A 17,757-nucleotide genomic window follows, 5' to 3' on the forward strand; every position below is an offset into this window, starting at 1 on the left:
TAAACTATACTTCTTAAAAAAAAGTATATATATATATATATGTATACAGTAGCGATGCGTGCCCCAAGGGACCGGACCTTCGGGGACCCCCTCGGGGACCCCCCCGAGACCCCCCACCCCCCACGCGCACATGCGCACGCAAATTGTATGCCTTTTTCATTCTTCTTTTTTTGCAAAACTGGTTAACAATGAAAGGCAAGCATGCTGGGTAAACCTAATTAGCACTACACACATACTACAAACATTTTAGTACACAGACTCCCAAACCAAGACTTCCAAACCAACGGCAATAATGATAAGCATTAAATGGATGTGCTCTGACAGACAGAGCCACACAAGACACAACCAGCGCCTGCATTACCGGTAACTCAGAATCGGGCCCGCATAGCCAGTAACTCTGGTGGGTTTCCTAATCGAAACGTTCATTTAAATAGGGCGCTTTACAAAGCAAAACGCACTGTCCACCATCATGTAACACCAGTTATCAATGCAAAGAAAGACCACGTCAAGAAAGACCCACATTAAATGGACAAAAACAGGCTTAAGTGTTTGTATCAGTCTTTCAATGTTATATGAGATATATAAAGTGGTTCCTGTGTAAATAATCAGTAAGGTTTACTAGGATCTCCTTTTAGTTGACCAGTGATTTGTACTGTCATGAAACTGTACCCTTTCCAAATGCAAACTTCCAATACATTATTCAACCAATCAATGGAAATTAAATGCACAGCGGCAGATCCAGCAATATAAATTAATTCAGTTTCTCTCACCAATGAAGTTGTTCACTTGAAGAAGAAAAAAACATCCTCCTGTCCTTTTGGGTGAATTTCTCAATGATGGGATCATAAAGCTTATCATTCCTTTAAGTTCTGTCCATCTTTTCATAAAACAGTCTTCTTGAAAAAGGCACTGATAATAAATCACAACACTATCATCACACTGGAGGTTCACTCCAGCTGCAGCCATGTCCCATCTGTTTACATTACAAGTTTCACTTGTTGCGCTGGCATAGTGAGTGTGAATGCATGCTTGTTGTTCCAAGTCCCGGAAAAGACGTGCTGTGATTGGCCAGTAGTCACTTGAGGCATTTTGATTGGTGGTTGAGTCTTGGGTCTTCCCACATACCCTTGACAACTGAAAACGACGCCCGTTGACTACAGCTTGCCTCGAAATATGATTGGTTGATCAAACTGACAATCCACCAAGGCTTGTATTATGGGGAAATGGCCCAGTGTTTTCACACGCGACTTATTACCTTCCCCATCACACAGTGCAGCAGGGCAGACGCACTGTTATTGATTGAACCTCCCAAGCAGAGCATTTGCTATAAGCCAAAGTTACCTTGCACAGTAAAGTCCTCAGTGAGTTACCAATGGATACATGTACACTGAGGATTTCACTGAAAAGTCCCCAATTAGAGTTTTTTTCCCTCCTACATAGCCCTACAGTCGACTGTAGTTAGTCACTACTTTCTTTTTTTTTCTTCTTTTCTTTCAGTTCGACTTGATTAATTTGATAATTTTGTTGGTGTGAATATAAACGCCCATCCATCATTGCGCGCCAAACTCATTAATGACTCTTCATTTGAAATTGCCGTTATTGCATCGCTTTGGATCAGGTTTTCTCTAGGGGAATACTGTCTCGGACACCATATGGCTTGGCTTCGGTATCAATACAAACAAGATCAAATGCGTGCCGCAACACTGACAAAACCAATGCCAATTTGCTTGAGCAGTCACTGGTCATGGTAAATGCATCTACTGCGTTATGAAATGTAAAGCCAGAACAGTTGAGCTCGTCAACAGCGTGACAGGCTGTCCCAACATTTTGATGGAGCAATAGGAAGAAATAATGAGTTGCAGGCACGCGCCACCGCTTGTTATTGTAAACTATACTTCTTAAAAAAAAGTATATATATATATATATATATATATATATATATATATATATATATACAGTAGCGATGCGTGCCCCAAGGGACCGGACCTTCGGGGACCCCCTCGGGGACCCCCCCGAAACCCCCCACCCCCCACGCGCACATGCGCGCGCAAATTGTATGCCTTTTTCATTCTTCTTTTTTTGCAAAACTGGTTAACAATGAAAGGCAAGCATGCTGGGTAAACCTAATTAGCACTACACACATACTACAAACATTTTAGTACACAGACTCCCAAACCAAGACTTCCAAACCAACGCCAATAATGATAAGCATTAAATGGATGTGCTCTGACAGACAGAGCCACACAAGACACAACCAGCGCCTGCATTACCGGTAACTCAGAATCGGGCCCGCATAGCCAGTAACTCCGGTGGGTTTCCTAATCGAAACGTTCATTTAAATAGGGCGCTTTACAAAGCAAAACGCACTGTCCACCATCATGTAACACCAGTTATCAATGCAAAGAAAGACCACGTCAAGAAAGACCCACATTAAATGGACAAAAACAGGCTTAAGTGTTTGTATCAGTCTTTCAATGTTATATGAGATATATAAAGTGGTTCCTGTGTAAATAATCTGTAAGGTTTACTAGGATCTCCTTTTAGTTGACCAGTGATTTGTACTGTCATGAAACTGTACCCTTTCCAAATGCAAACTTCCAATACATTATTCAACCAATCAATGGAAATTAAATGCACAGCGGCAGATCCAGCAATATAAATTAATTCAGTTTCTCTCACCAATGAAGTTGTTCACTTGAAGAAAAAAAAAACATCCTCCTGTCCTTTTGGGTGAATTTCTCAATGATGGGATCATAAAGCTTATCATTCCTTTAAGTTCTGTCCATCTTTTCATAAAACAGTCTTCTTGAAAAAGGCACTGATAATAAATCCACAACACTATCATCACACTGGAGGTTCACTCCAGCTGCAGCCATGTCCCATCTGTTTACATTACAAGTTTCACTTGTTGCGCTGGCATAGTGAGTGTGAATGCATGCTTGTTGTTCCAAGTCCCGGGAAAAGACGTGCTGTGATTGGCCAGTAGTCACTTGAGGCATTTTGATTGGTGGTTGAGTCTTGGGTCTTCCCACATACCCTTGACAACTGAAAACGACGCCCGTTGACTACAGCTTGCCTCGAAATATGATTGGTTGATCAAACTGACAATCCACCAAGGCTTGTATTATGGGGAAATGGCCCAGTGTTTTCACACCCGACGGCAGGTTAGTTACTCACCAGCGTTAGTTTCAGTGAGGTTAGGTTTAGGGTTAGAGTCAGGCATAGTTTTACTGAGGTTATGGTTATGGTTAGGGTTAGGTTTAGGCATAGTTTTACTGAGGTTAAGGTTAGGGTTAGAGTTAGGGTTATGGTTAGGTTTAGGTGGTCGCACCTCCGCGCGGTCCAAGCGAACACAAAGGAGCGCTCCCTAGCTCCAGTTCAGCCAATCAAAAGCTTCCATGGGCGGGGTTTGACCAGAACTCATGTGCGTTTCCAAATAACGGCCCAGGGAATGCTTGAATACCTACGAGAGAGAGTAATCTGCCCAGAGACTCCCTATGCACAGAACTTGGGGAAGAAACAACTACAATGAGTATGGCGAGCGAAACAGTGCAATTTAACAGATTACTAACACAAACAATTTTTATTATTTTAACAAAAATATTTTAAAAAATGTATTTAAAAATAAAAATATTATTTTCTTTCTTCTGAGGATCCTAGGGCCTTCTCTGAATACCCTGAAGGTCCTGAAATATATATATAAATTTGTATTTATTTTTGTATTTTTTGCAGTTACAATACTGGAAAAATAAAATAAAGGCGATATATTCATCACAGATTCTTCTGGTTTTCATAGAAGTAAAGTTTAGAGTAGCCAATCATTTTTACCCCCCTTTCAATCATGTCAATTAATTCCTCCCCACACACTGCAGGGACCACTGCACAGAGACCACTGAAGGGACCACTGCATCGCCTGAGTGCATGTAAACTACTGTATACTTCTTATCCAGTTTTGATGTGGAGCTCGCTTTGATGTGGAAAGCAGCATTTACAAATGTATTGGGATTTTGTCTTCAACTTGATTTCCAGGCTGTTAATCACAGGGCAAGTAGTACACAGTAGGCAGTCTATTTTCAATAGGTTGGCTGTTTAGATATTAGGTATAAGCACACGTAATCTATATAAGAAGGCAGCTGCAGATGAGTTGGTAGAGAGGCAGGCCATCTGGGATGCAGAAGGTCCCTGGATTGTGCACCGGTCTGTGTCAAAGTGTCTTTGAGCAAGGCACACCGAGCGCTCCACTAATACTGTGTAAAGCTGGTTGCACACTGCTGCGTTTTTCGGGCCGAATATCGGAGTGAATTTCGGAGCACGCAAATAAAAAATCAACCTCACGTTATGTCAATCACGTTTGCACACTGCCGGCCGTTTCGCGCACCACTCGGTCCCTTGCTCTCTCTATCTCTCTCTCTCTCCTTGCCCTGAAAAACGCATTTCTTAACGAAAAACGCAGCAGTGTGCAACCACCTTAAGCCTACACCTATACTCTACCTGTTTGTTTAATGGAACACAATAAACTAACTAACTAACTAACTAACTAACTAACTAACTAACTAACTAACAGATGGACAAGAAGGCAAGAAAATATTACATACTTGCTTCAGGCCTCATTATAGAAATTAACAGATAATGACAGTAGTTTATTTTCAGACGCAAACTCTTCTCATCAGCACCTTTTCCTGCAAAATCTGGTTTCCTTCATTAGAGATTATCATAAGGTTGAACACAGACAAAGGACATAGGAAATGTAGGACAATACGTAAGTGAAAAATAGCCTGCACTATATTATTCATAGCACACTAGCACTGTAGAATTGAACAGTGACAAATCACTAAAGATGTTTACAGCGCGGGGAACCGAGGCCTCCTCACGTGTACTGCAATTCCTGACACTTATAATGTATCGATGGAAAGCATGAGCGGATGAAATTCATCCAGCTATTTTTCATATATATATATATAGAAATTACATGTATGCACACCTTGAGAAATTACCCCGGGATCAAGCTGTGGATGAAAGGCTTGAGGTTTCTCTTCATCCGTAATCCCACATCAAAATAGTTCATTTTAAAGGCGTGATAAATATGCACGCTCTTCTCTCCTCTCTTCTATTTCAACATAAAGGAGATCCTCTCTTCCCTCCTTATCTGCTCTCCCTCCTTTTCACCCCTGACAGTGTACCCACCTTTCAAAGAGGCTTAAGGGAAGGTATGATATTAATATAAACCAGGGGTCTTCAACAGGGGGTCCGGGACCCCTAGGGGGTCCTCAGAGTTACTACAGGGGGCCCTTCAAATCTTCCCGTCCTTTTTATATTAACAACAAGAACACTATATTTTCTGTAACTCTGCTGCCCAAGATGACCTGTTTGCTATATATACAAAAAGAAAAAACTCCAACCCTAGTGTCCATATTCTGAGAACTGTAGCCTAAAATAGCAGATCTACAAGCTCACAATGCCTCGCAGCGCCAGGCGTTGTGAGCTTGTAGATCGGCTATTTTGTAATGTAAGCTCTGCAATGTAAGCTCCGCAAGAGTGTTTGTGAACCCGAAATTCAGAGCAGGTACAGTGCAGTATTCAGGCCTTCATCCCTGGCTGTACGTTTCCCCAACCTCCGTCGTACAATAAATCTACCTTTAGAAAGCTGAATGGGAGAGACAGCATAGGGCAGACAAACTACTGTATATGAAGGCTGAGAGTGTATTGTGCGACCAACTATATGAATGCTAAGTGGATGACGGGGTAGAGTATGAGAGCATGCAGAAGGCGGATTTCAATAATGCTCTTATTTACTATATCGCCAACACTGCATGTGCTGTATATTCCTCAAGGAAATAACACAGTAAAGTGTTACAGTTTAATATAGTTTTCTCTTCAAATGAAAAGACAAATAGAACCACACAATTCTAAATACACTGGGAACTGACTGGCCTCCTGCCCACAGTGTATCAACCTTCATTATATTCATGTTTGTGTAAAACAATTACTGTATGCTTTTCCTCCGAATCCTCTTTTGTGCCTTACCGGGGGACAAGGATTCTCCAAACTATGTGATATCCACTACTGTACTTCTTCTGTAGTATTAGCTACTGTTTCAGAGTGAGTTTGTTTTATTAGCTCAAAGGTGGTTGAGAATTCAAACAGGACAAAACTCATACATTCTGTGATACCTGTATGTATAACATGTATGCAACTGTATACAGTATGTTCCCCATTTCAACTGTTTTTATTGTATTTTGACACTTGCTTTGGCATTGTAAACATGTGTTGTTTTCTCATGCCAATAAAGCTCCTTTGAATTGAAGTTGATACATACAAGAAAGGGTGGAGAAAAAGAGACAGAACAACAAAGCAACAGGTTACAAGTTATTTTCAATGGACGACATGAGGCTACAATCTGACACCAGACTCTGCATGATGAGTTACAAAAGCTACAAAGTAGTTTAACTTTTTCAGCTCTCCAATTACGCGGTGTCAATCAATCATACGTTTCTGTTAAACCTCTCTCCACACAATTCCTGCTTGTAATGGGGAAAACTAATTCTTGCTATCAGCCCATGTCCCTGATCAGTTTAACCCAAGCCTTTATATTTGTATTGCTCGCCACTCACACATGGGCTTGTGCTTGAGGATGTAACATCGGAGCATAATTTTAACAGTGACCACACTTAGTCATTTTGTAGCTTTTGTGAACGCAAATCAGCGCAAAGCACAACTCAGGTGTTATTGCTAGTTTCCAAAAGATACGGACACTCATCTGTAACATATAGATTGTTTCCCTTTTGCCTTCATAGTCTATCTTACTCACTGGCTGCATTTGTTCTTTGTGTCATTTGGTAATAACCTCTCTCAACACTTCTTATGTTTCTTTAACCTTTCCATTGTGTTAGGGTAATTTTTCACCTGTTTAAATATGTAAAAAGTAGTTTTACATTTCTTTATTGGAACAAGGCTTCATGATATCCTTAGAAACAACATGAATTATAAAAATTTTAGTTCATTCTGATGGTCTCTATAAAAAAAAGTGACACTTGTGGTGTTACGGGTCAAAAATGACCCGGCAGAGAAGTGTGGCTCAATTCTCCCCAAATTGTCAATATTCAATTTACATGTTTGAGAGAGGGACACGTTTTGCACTTTTTGCACTTTCCTCAATTTGCATTTGTTATTATGCAAATAAAGTTTGGGTTTATGTAAATAAATTACCTTACTTTCTTTAATGTATATGGGTCAATCTTGACCTTTAATTCCACAAGTGTCACTTTTTGGTTAATAATATTATTAACAAATATTATTTATTATATATTAATAATATGCTGGGAAAAGTTAAGAAACTTTTACTATATTAGTCTATTATAGCCAGATAACATCTAGCCTAGTAAACGCACAACTTCTGTAAATGGTTTCCGGAAGAGGGCGGTTTACGAGGCTAGAAAACATCATTATCCATGGTCTTCTGAAAACGTCTCTGAAAACGAGCTATATTGAAAGATGACACCCTAACCCTAACCCAAAATAATATTTTAATAGTGTTTACATGGATATGAATGCATAACAAGTCAGCTATGAGGTGGGAGAGGAAAGAAATATCTTTCTATTCATCGTACCATGCCATGGTGTGAGAAGTCAATGTACTAAATCCCTCTTCATCTTTTTCTGCCAAACACCTTGTCTCCTTTCACCTCTCTGTATTTGAACCACATCTCTGTCCCCAACTGCCCTTAGCAAGAAGTCTGGGTGTTGGTTCAAAGAAGAAGCTTACTACACTCCCGTCTCCCGTCTCTCCTTGGCATTTCTTTCAAGCCGCTTAGGTTTTGAGTTACCATGAGATGGAGACAGGAATAATATGCACACGAAAGAATACAAAATATGAGATATAAAAACCATACTCATGTTGTTGATTAATTGTGTTTAAAATTAGAATTCACTTTCTGCCATTTCTTCATCCTTTCTTCCATCTCCAGACTGCCTGCTGAGCGTGGCTCTATGCTCACTCAGGTGATGATGGTAATGAGCCCCTGCGTTGCAAGAGGATTTATTCCCTGTAATGGCTTCAGGGGGATAAGCAGCTGGACACAATAAGATTATAGTCGAGAGATCTGTGAATCTGTAGAGTGGTCACCATTCTGTATGCAGGGGCGTTATGTGCCCCAAAAGATGAAATGGATCAGTACTAGGCCCCCACAATTTTAATGATAATCTTACAATAAATGCGAGAAGTCTCTGTGAGCGTGCGTGTATGTACCGTATGTAATCCGCGTTTCTTGAGAACCGTTTGTCCCACCGGCCTCAGATTCGGCACACGCATTCCCCGCCGCGGCGCGGAGTGCAGTGCCCGGCCTTGACCCGACCCGATACGTGGTCTTCCGGAACCGGCGCAAAAGGTTCGGAATCTCCGTATGCGGAGCTGATGTCTGACATCAGAGTTTTCCGGAACCTGCACTGTGTCTGCAGAGATCTCCATGTACAGTATGGGCATAAATGGACACAGGCAAACAGATGGTCAAAACGGGTCCTATGACAACAGGTATAATGGGGTTTGCATTAAAGGGTGCGGCATTCATTCCCTATTTACATAGTACCCGAGTAGGCCGGTCCCCGACTAGACGATCGGCCGCCCGACAGACAGATACAAAGATCTCCATATATATGGGCATAAAATGGACGCAGACAGACAGATACAGATATCTCCATATATGGGCATAAATGGACACAGGCAAACAGATGGTCAAAACGGGTCCTATGACAACATGTATAATGGGGTATGCGTTAACACATGGGAAGCCAAGGTTTCTAACATTTCTAGCTGTTGCTGCTGCCGTCGTTCACTTACGCTTTAATTTTGAAGAGCCTCGGAAGCTTTGTGCGTATGCACGTGAGTGTCCACTGACGATTGAGGAGGATAATCCATTTGTTTACAAACGCTCGCGAAACTAAAATCCAAACCGGGGCCGACCATCGCGGTAAAGTGTCGCCCTGAAAACAGGCAGATCTCTGCTTCCCTGGCGTTCTTTGCACCTTATTCATAGATAAAGCCCTTTTTATGTTTCAGCATAGAATAGAAATCAATGCAGCCTAGACGCGCCATTTTGTTTCTCTGCGAGCCACGTTATGACGTATGGACCGGTCTTTCACAGGGTACACAGGATGCATGCAGCTGCATGTAACCAAGTTAACCCTTTGTCTCGTTGAGGGACAAGACAACTGAGTTTTGGCACAGCGACCTCCAGTGGCCGTATCTCGTTACTGAACGAGTTTGGCCCCCAAGTTGTTAAAGGGCGGGGCATTCATTCCCTATTTACATTGTTCCCGAGTTGGCCGGACCACAACTAGACGCTTGGCCGGCCGAGCTTCTAGTATAACATTAATATTAAAGTTATATCAGTAAAGATAAATAAGGAGCTATAGTCAACTTTTTCTTGAAAAACGGACGTTAAAATAAAATCACACCCGTGTGAACTGAGCGGTGGTCGTGGAGGCTGCGCAACAGCAAAACAAATATATATATATATACCTGTATATATATATTTTAAAAAATATTAAAACAATATTAAACAAAATATTAATAATAAAATGCATGTCACTCAGGCCGCCACTGGTATCCATCCTTGTGTGTGTGTGTGTGTGTGTGTGTGTGTGTGTGTGTGTGTGTGTGTGTGTGTGTGTGTGTGTGTGTGTGTGTGTGTGTGTGTGTGTGTGTGTGTGTGTGTGTGTGTGTCTGGTGTGTCTGGTCTGGCCTGAACAACAGCGCCCCTCCCTTAACATGTGTGGTCAAAAAAGGTACTGTAGGCTACATACAGACAGACACGGACGGACGGACGGACGGACGGACGGAGACAGACAGACCCACACACACGGCCACGTATAGGAGCGTTGTGACCACCGCTCAAAAATACTGTTTAGAAAATATTTTATAAAAAATATTAAGCTTCATATTATGTGTTTCTATTTAGGTGAGTCAATATAAGGTTTAACCCCAAAAAAATTGATACAAAAGGTTTTTCAATGGATTCTGGTAGTATTGGGTGTGCTAAATAACATACTCAAAATCTACCAAAATCTACCTCCCCGAAAGCCGCCATTTTCAAGATGGCGTCCGCGTTGACTGCGGGGAGCTTAAAATGGCTATATCTCAAATGGAAAAGATTTTGCTAATATTTTGTCAACTGATTCTGGTACCTCTGGACATTCTTTAGAGCATACTAAAAATAGAGGAAAATATTCCTTTCGGAAAGGTTTCATTTTCAAGATGGCGCGTGACTGGCGTCCACGATGGCTGCAGGAGCTTAAATGCCTATAAACTGGGATTTAATATGTAAAAAATCATCACAATTATGCACTTGGTGACAAGTTTTTGACTTTTGGCATGGTGCTGGGTATGGACATAAGGTTTTCAAAAACCATCAGCAACAAGTTGGGCTAGCCCCCTAGTTGTCTGTTTGAAATTAATTCATTATTAAATAGGTCTATATACATGGTTGAAACCCCAAATAATTGATGGAAGAGATTTTTCAATGGATTCTGTTACTATTAGGTATGCTAAATAACATCCTAAAAGCTTAGGAGAAACAAACCACTGAAAAGACATAATCTTCACGATGGTGTCCATGGGAGCTTAAAATGCATATAAATTGGGAGGGAATATGTGCCATCTTGAAAAGTATGCATTTCCAGTAGTTTTCTTTCCCTAAGCTTTTAGTATGTTATTTAGCATACCCAATAGTAAGAGAATCCATTGAAAAATCTCTTCCATCAATTATTTGGGGTTTCAACCATGTATAGACCTATTTAATAATGAATTAATTTCAAACAGACAACTAGGGGGCTAGCCCAACTTGTTGCCGATGGTTTTTGAAAAACTTATGTCCATACCCAACACCATGCCAAAAGTCAAAAACGTGTCACCAAGTGCATAATTGATATGATTTTTTACATATTAAATCCCAGTTTATATGCATTTAAAGCTCCTGCAGCCATCGTGGACGCCAGTCACGCGCCATCTTGAAAATGAAGCCTTTCCGAAAGGAATATTTTCCTCTATTTTTAGTATGCTCTAAAGAATGTCCAGAGGTACCAGAATCAGTTGGCAAAATATTAGCAAAATCTTTTCCATTTGAGATATAGCCATTTTAAGCTCCCCACAGTCAACTCAGACGCCATCTTGAAAATGGCGGCTTTCGGGGAGGTAGATTTTGGTAGATTTTGAGTATGTTATTTAGCACACCCAATACTACCAGAATCCATTGAAAAACATTTTGTATCAATTTTTTTGGGGTTAAGCCATATTTTCTCTTAGAATGACTCACCTAATTAAAAAAGATCGTAAAATAATGATAAAATAATCATTTTGGCCATTGTCAGGCTGACTTTGTTTACATCCCTTATCAATCCATATAAAAGAATAGAAGAGGGATGTAAACAAAGTCAGCCTGACGATGGCCAAAATCATTATTTTATCATTATTTTACGCTTTTTGTGGTAATTTTTTAACTCACCCACCGCTATTTTTAAGACCCTTCTAATGGTCCACACCGCCAGGATTTTGCCTACCTTTAACGTGGGCGCGCGCGCGAATCCATTGCGCGATGGTTCACCGATTCCATTCACAATACGATCCAGTCACGGTAAGCTACGACGGTAAACAGCCTGCCATTTCCCAAAGCGAAACCGATTGAGCCCAGCGTGGGTGTTGTGTAACATTAAACCGGATGGGATTTCGGCAGACAGGATACAGGCGTCGTTGTCCCGCCCCCCCATTTCCGGTCTGGAACATCCAGATCCGTTTTTTGTGAATAGCGGCCTTCCATAGAGCGCTACGGACGGCGAATCGGCGATCATACTTTTTTGTTTTATAGTTATTAAAGCTAATTGATAACTCGTCATATTCGTCATAAGCAGAGTGGACCCATAAATATAGCTCGTCAAGCTCGTCATAAGCAGTGGATGAGTTTTTAATAGAAACACATATACGAAGCTTAATCATTTTCATAAAATATTTTCGACATTATTTTTGAGCGGTGGTAAACCGCTCCTAAGAGTGGCTGTGCGTGTGTCTGTAGCCGCTTTTCCTCAGCGTTTTGCCATAGCAATGTATTTTCCTCAGCGTTTTGCCATAGCAATATGTGCGTGTGTGTAGTAGCCATTAGTCATGTGATGGTTTGATTTTTTTTATACCGGTTCGGTAATTAATTAAAACCGGACCGAACCGGTAATACCGGATGTTAACAACAATGTGGGCGCAGATAGAAGCGGACAGATTTATGGTGCCAAGTTAGCCATAAATTATAACTCTTGTAGAGAACTTTTACAGAGTCTTCATAATCAACAGCCACCTGTTATTTTATATACATCGATATGGATCTTCTCAGTGAGAGGTCTCCTGTTTGTACTGTTATACTGCTTCTGTGGAATGGGGAAAATGCTCTCTGCTGTGTTTGTGTTTGCTCTGCTGTACAGAGAACCAGTGGATTGGGTAAAAAACAGTGGATTGGGATTGCTCGTAGATCGGCTACTTTTGTTTTGAACGGTTGATCCTAGAGGGACGTGCCGCCCCTCTACGGATCCCGGAGCCGTCTCCTACGTTTGGAATAATAGCATCCCGGAGGGCAAGGCGCAGGCGGCCGTGGTGGTCTGCGGCCCCGGCGGACCACCGAAGGGACGGCGCCGCCACAAAAACGCAATCAAACAGCTAGGCTCTACATATACTGTCTCAGATAGCATACATGCTAGGCTAGCTTGCTTCTTCCGTGTTGTAGTTGAGCCAATAAAGATTATTTGACCATGTTCACCACAACGTTAATCGTCGCTATTGTTGTAAAGACGCAATGAAGACCTGTGTGGCTTCTAACACGTTGTCCAATGTCCGCCACATATATAAACAATAGCGTGTGTATCCAGTTGTTATTGAATGAAGAGGACAGGGGGAGAGGAGGCGGGTCGCTGTCTGAGCAGTGAGCTGTCAACAGTAGCAGATCTGCGCTCCACTATAGACTCACTCAGTATATACAGAAACATAATAAATACAATACAGAATGAATTTAATGCTGTCGGAAAATACACGTGACGCCGTCAGCAAACGTTTACATTTGTAAGATATATTTTAATTAGATACTTTTTTTTTTTTTTACTCGGTTTAGTCAGTATTCATAAACTGAACCGGTATCATCAAACCGGATCGAACCGTTTTGCCATAGCAATGTGTTTTCCTCAGTGTTTTGCCATAGCAATATGTGTGTGTGTGTAGCCATATTACATCACATTACATCACCAGTTACATCCTAGACCTATCTGTAGCCACCTTTCCTCAGCGTTTTGCCATAGCCTTGTGTTTTCCTCAGCGTTTTGCCATAGCAATACGTATGTGTGTAGCCATATTACATTACCAATTACATCCTAGACCTATATCCTCGTCTTTTTCCTCAGCGTTTTTCCATATCAATATGTGTGTGTGTGTGTGTGTGTGTGTGTGTGTGTGTGTGTGTGTGTGTGTGTGTGTGTGTGTGTGTGTGTGTGTGTGTGTGTGTGTGTGTGTAGCCATATTACATCACCAATTACCAATTGAAGACGTTATGCAAGCACGACCACCGCTCAATTCACATTGGGTGTGATTTTTATTTTAAATCTTTGCTTCTGGGGGTCCCTGGAACCAAATGTGTCCCAATTTGGCTGGGAGCCAGTCATTGGATTTTTATTCATTTTCATTTTTTCATTTCATTTGAAAGCTGGGGATCATAGCTACAAAATGATATATTGGTTGTGGAGATTGACCCAACAGTTTTGAAGATATGGCTTATAGAATGATGCCATGCTGAAATACTACTTTTGAGATATTCAAGTTCTAAATAAATTTCTAACCTGCAAATGACCTGACGATCTCTCACATTAATTAAAAAAAGTCTTATTTACATGCAGAGTTAAGCTCTGGCGTTTAAGTGAAATGTAGCCTGAAATTTATGAAATGCTTTAGTGGCTTTATCACATTTTAGTGAGAAAAAAAAAAAAAAGGTATTTTCAGTCCCTGTCTAAAGCTGTACTTTCCGAGATGACTGGCTCTCAGTGAGATTGGGACACAAATATTGTCAGATGGGGGTCGCCGGCCTAATACATATCATTTTGGGGGGTCTGTCACATGAAAAGGTTTGAGAACCACTGACAGAAGAAAACTGTTAGGATTTAGAAGACATTAGAATCGGCCTCAGGCCTTAATGGGCTGAAATAAAACAGACCATATGAAACAACAGACGTGCTTGGCAGGGTCGTGAATCATTACAAATAATATTACCTGAGCCCACATCATAACATGTTGCTACTGCCAGCTGCTCCTTGAATTCTTCACTGCTGCTATACTGTAATAATAAGGTTTTCTTGTGCCTTACATATCATGGACGATTTCATCCATCTGTCATTCTAGAGTACTGAAGAGCTGACACTCCCACTACCCCTGGCTCCAGGCCTTATTTTAGTGTGGTTGCCCCTGCAGGACAACCAGACAATATAGTACTTGTCCGACTTTATTCCATCCATCCATCTTTCTTTCTTTCTTTCTTTCTTTCTTTCTTTCTTTCTTTCTTTCCCCTCCTAGATAAACTTTATTTTGCAGCGCTACTCCTCACACAATTTTCAAATCGACCAGCTTCATCGGGAATCGATTCCTTGCATTTTGCTAAGAGATACGTTACATAGTTTAATTTATATAAATGTATTCCTGAATTAATTTTCTCCATTGACTTTAATTCAAAATAAAAAATGTCCCAAATATGGAGACGACCGACATCATAGATGTCTGACATCATAGACCACATTATTAGACTGACACAGTATGTCCATATATGGGCATTCCAAGATATGGGTTATATGATGACATTATACCCTAACTAGCCTGCTTCCAGACCCCGCCCACTCTCAGAGTGGACTCTTTCTCTGGTCTGGAGCTGAGTACATGAATCGGGATTTATTTTCAGCTGCTCCAATGAGCGCGGGGGGTGGGGGTGGGTCTAACGAATATCCAATCCACACAGCAGTTGAAACGATTCAAACGAAGTTCACACACACAGGCAGGCTGAGGAAGGCACACACACACACACACACACACACACACACACACACACACACACACACACACACACACACACACACACAGACACACACGGGCGTGTTGATTTCACCAAGCTGTTAATGTTGATTACATGTTTCTGGTCGCAGTTCTGTGTGGAAGCAGTCACTGGCACAGACAGAGACACACACACAATCGCACACACACTCCGCGACCGTGCGTCGCGTCCACCGTGCGTCTCGATCACCGTGCGTCATGATCACTCGCACACGCTCGCAAAAAAGTCCCTCCCCCGTAAATCGCTCAGAATAGGCACAGTTTCAGACTACTGCGTGAGCTGAGTCTGAGATCAGGCTAAACCCTAACCCTAACCCGCTCAAATAGGGAAAAGGACTGACAGATACAGAGATATTTGCAAGTGTGCCTCATGTCACGGCAACCACACTTGCAATTTCCAATTCCATCTTTCTAGTTTTGTAGGGGAATTCCCATAGGCATATATAGCTTAGATCGCGTCATACAGAGTTCCAAAAACAAACAAACCACTCTGGAAATGTTGTCTCTGTGTGGTAATATTCAGTGTTAGTTTAACACTCTCATGGGCAAGTTGACACAAATTATTAAACACAAATATCCAGTGTAGTTCAGTCTGAATGTTTGTCTTTGGATATCGTCACTGTCGGGAAGAAAACCTTGTATCTAAGTTTTTTTTTTCTTCCCACAGCTACAAAACTGTTGCTCAAAACTGGTGAAAATAGCAGATCTACAAGCATGCTTGTTGATTGGCTATTTTCACTATTTTAAATTGTTTTTAAAATAACAAAAAAGGAAAGGTTTTGGACATACCTGTACACGGTTTCCACCCGACAAGGACGATGTGTGTTCCACAGTGCCCTGTGGGCTTGTCTCTGTGCCAGTTGCCAAAGCTGTTTTCTTGTGTTAACCTCCCACCTACTGTAAGTGCTTCTCTGTTTTGTTTTCACTTCAGACTTGCGGCACTTCTCCGCCCTTTCTCAGCACATTTCTTCTAACTAATCTTTACTTTCTAACACTTCATAGTTTCATTGTAGTTGTATAAAAAAGCGCTTTATTGTGCTTAAAAGCAAAGCAATATTTTGAATAGGAGACCTTCAACAGACTAGAAATGACTGAATGTTTCAAGTAAAGTGTTTTTCCTCTGAGTAAATTCCTCCTCTTTAAACTGACAAGCTTTTAGATCTGTTCTTTTTGGCGAGAGAACAAAATGACTGCTCAGTCTTTTGTTATCCCCCTCTCAACTTTATAAGATGTGTACCTAAAGTTAAAACATGATTAGAAATGAAAGTTAAGAATCAAGTCTTTTCATGGTTTATATTGTTTAAAAAAAAGTTCTAAAATAATTCTAATTAATTGAATATTGAATCGCAACAATATAGTTAAGAATCGTAATATAAATCGAATCGGCACCCTACATGTAGGTATCGAGATCTTATCGAACCGGGAGGTAAGTGAATCGTCCCACCCCTATTAATCACACTAGAATAATTTGAGTTAATCAAGTGAGGTGCCAGAGAAAGGTGACAGGAGCCAGGATGTCACCGTGTCAAACCTGACAGTCACAAACAGGCTCACTGCTGCTCAGCAGCCCACATACACTATAGAACACTATCTGGTGTGCACACATGGATGTCTGTGTCAAGCTCACACACAAACAGTACAAACTACGCACACATCTCTCCCTCTCTCTCTCTCTCTCTCTCTCTCTCTCTCTCTCTCTCTCTCTCTCTCTCTCTCTCTCTCTCTCTCTCTCTCTCTCTCTCTCTCTCTCTCTCTCTCACGCACGCACGCACGCACGCACGCACACACACACACACACATTCAAATCATGCATGCACGGATGACATCTCCCTTTCATTACATACATCCTTGCAGTTGATTGACATGACATGAGGAGACACTGTAGGACATCAAGCTCTATAGACAAGGTCTCAAGGAATATGTGTAATGAGGTAGTGCAGGTGGTGTTTGGAGACTGTACATACAGTATACATACAGTACCTACTAGTGTATGTGTGTGTGCGTACGTACGTGCGTGCTTGTGTAAGCAAGGGACACGGTGGTGGTGAAGTCCATGTGTTTTGGTGAGGCTTGGCACAAGATCTTAATTGACCTCAACACTGTAGTGCAGGGGTGGGCAACTTTGATGATGGACAGGGCCACTATATTTCCACACTCACTCCAGTGGGCCACATTGCATATGCGGGCTTATCTCTGTATTTTAACCTTTTTCGTAAACGAATGCCCTACTTCGTCATCCTATGTCACACAAAAGTTGCGAAAATATCCGATTTACAAGCTCAACCGTGACGCGTTTTGAGCGTGTAGATCTGCTATTTTTTCTATTTTTGAATTGGAATCATGAAAAGTAAAATTTGAATTTGCATTTACTAAATGCATTTAGTTAATACTTATGTTAACTTTATGAATTATTCCAATATTAACCTGCGGGCCACATTAAGTATGCTGTATGCTGTAGTGTGTGTGACATGCCTTTATTTTACACCAGGGATGCTTCCTCCAAGGGATAACCCCACTGCTCATCTGTATTCATTGTGTACAAGGGCCATTAGTGAGAGTGTGTGTGTGTGTGTGTGTGTGTGTGTGTGTGTGTGTGTGTGTGTGTGCGTGTGCGTGCGTGTGCGTGCGTGCGTGCGTGCGTGCGTGCG

General features: G+C 41.4%; 1 protein-coding gene across 1 annotated transcript in view; it reads left to right on the plus strand.

The window, feature by feature from the left end:
• The window catches only part of cdh12a (cadherin 12a), a gene marked incomplete at both ends in the record, with an annotated part of 93,759 nt that overhangs the window by 53,569 nt on the left and 22,433 nt on the right, over positions 1 to 17,757 (plus strand). The gene's annotated exons all lie outside the window — the stretch shown is intronic.

This window comes from Nannobrachium achirus (genome assembly GCF_963921795.1).
Source record: "Nannobrachium achirus genome assembly, chromosome: 5".
Taxonomy (NCBI): Eukaryota; Metazoa; Chordata; class Actinopteri; order Myctophiformes; family Myctophidae; genus Nannobrachium; species Nannobrachium achirus.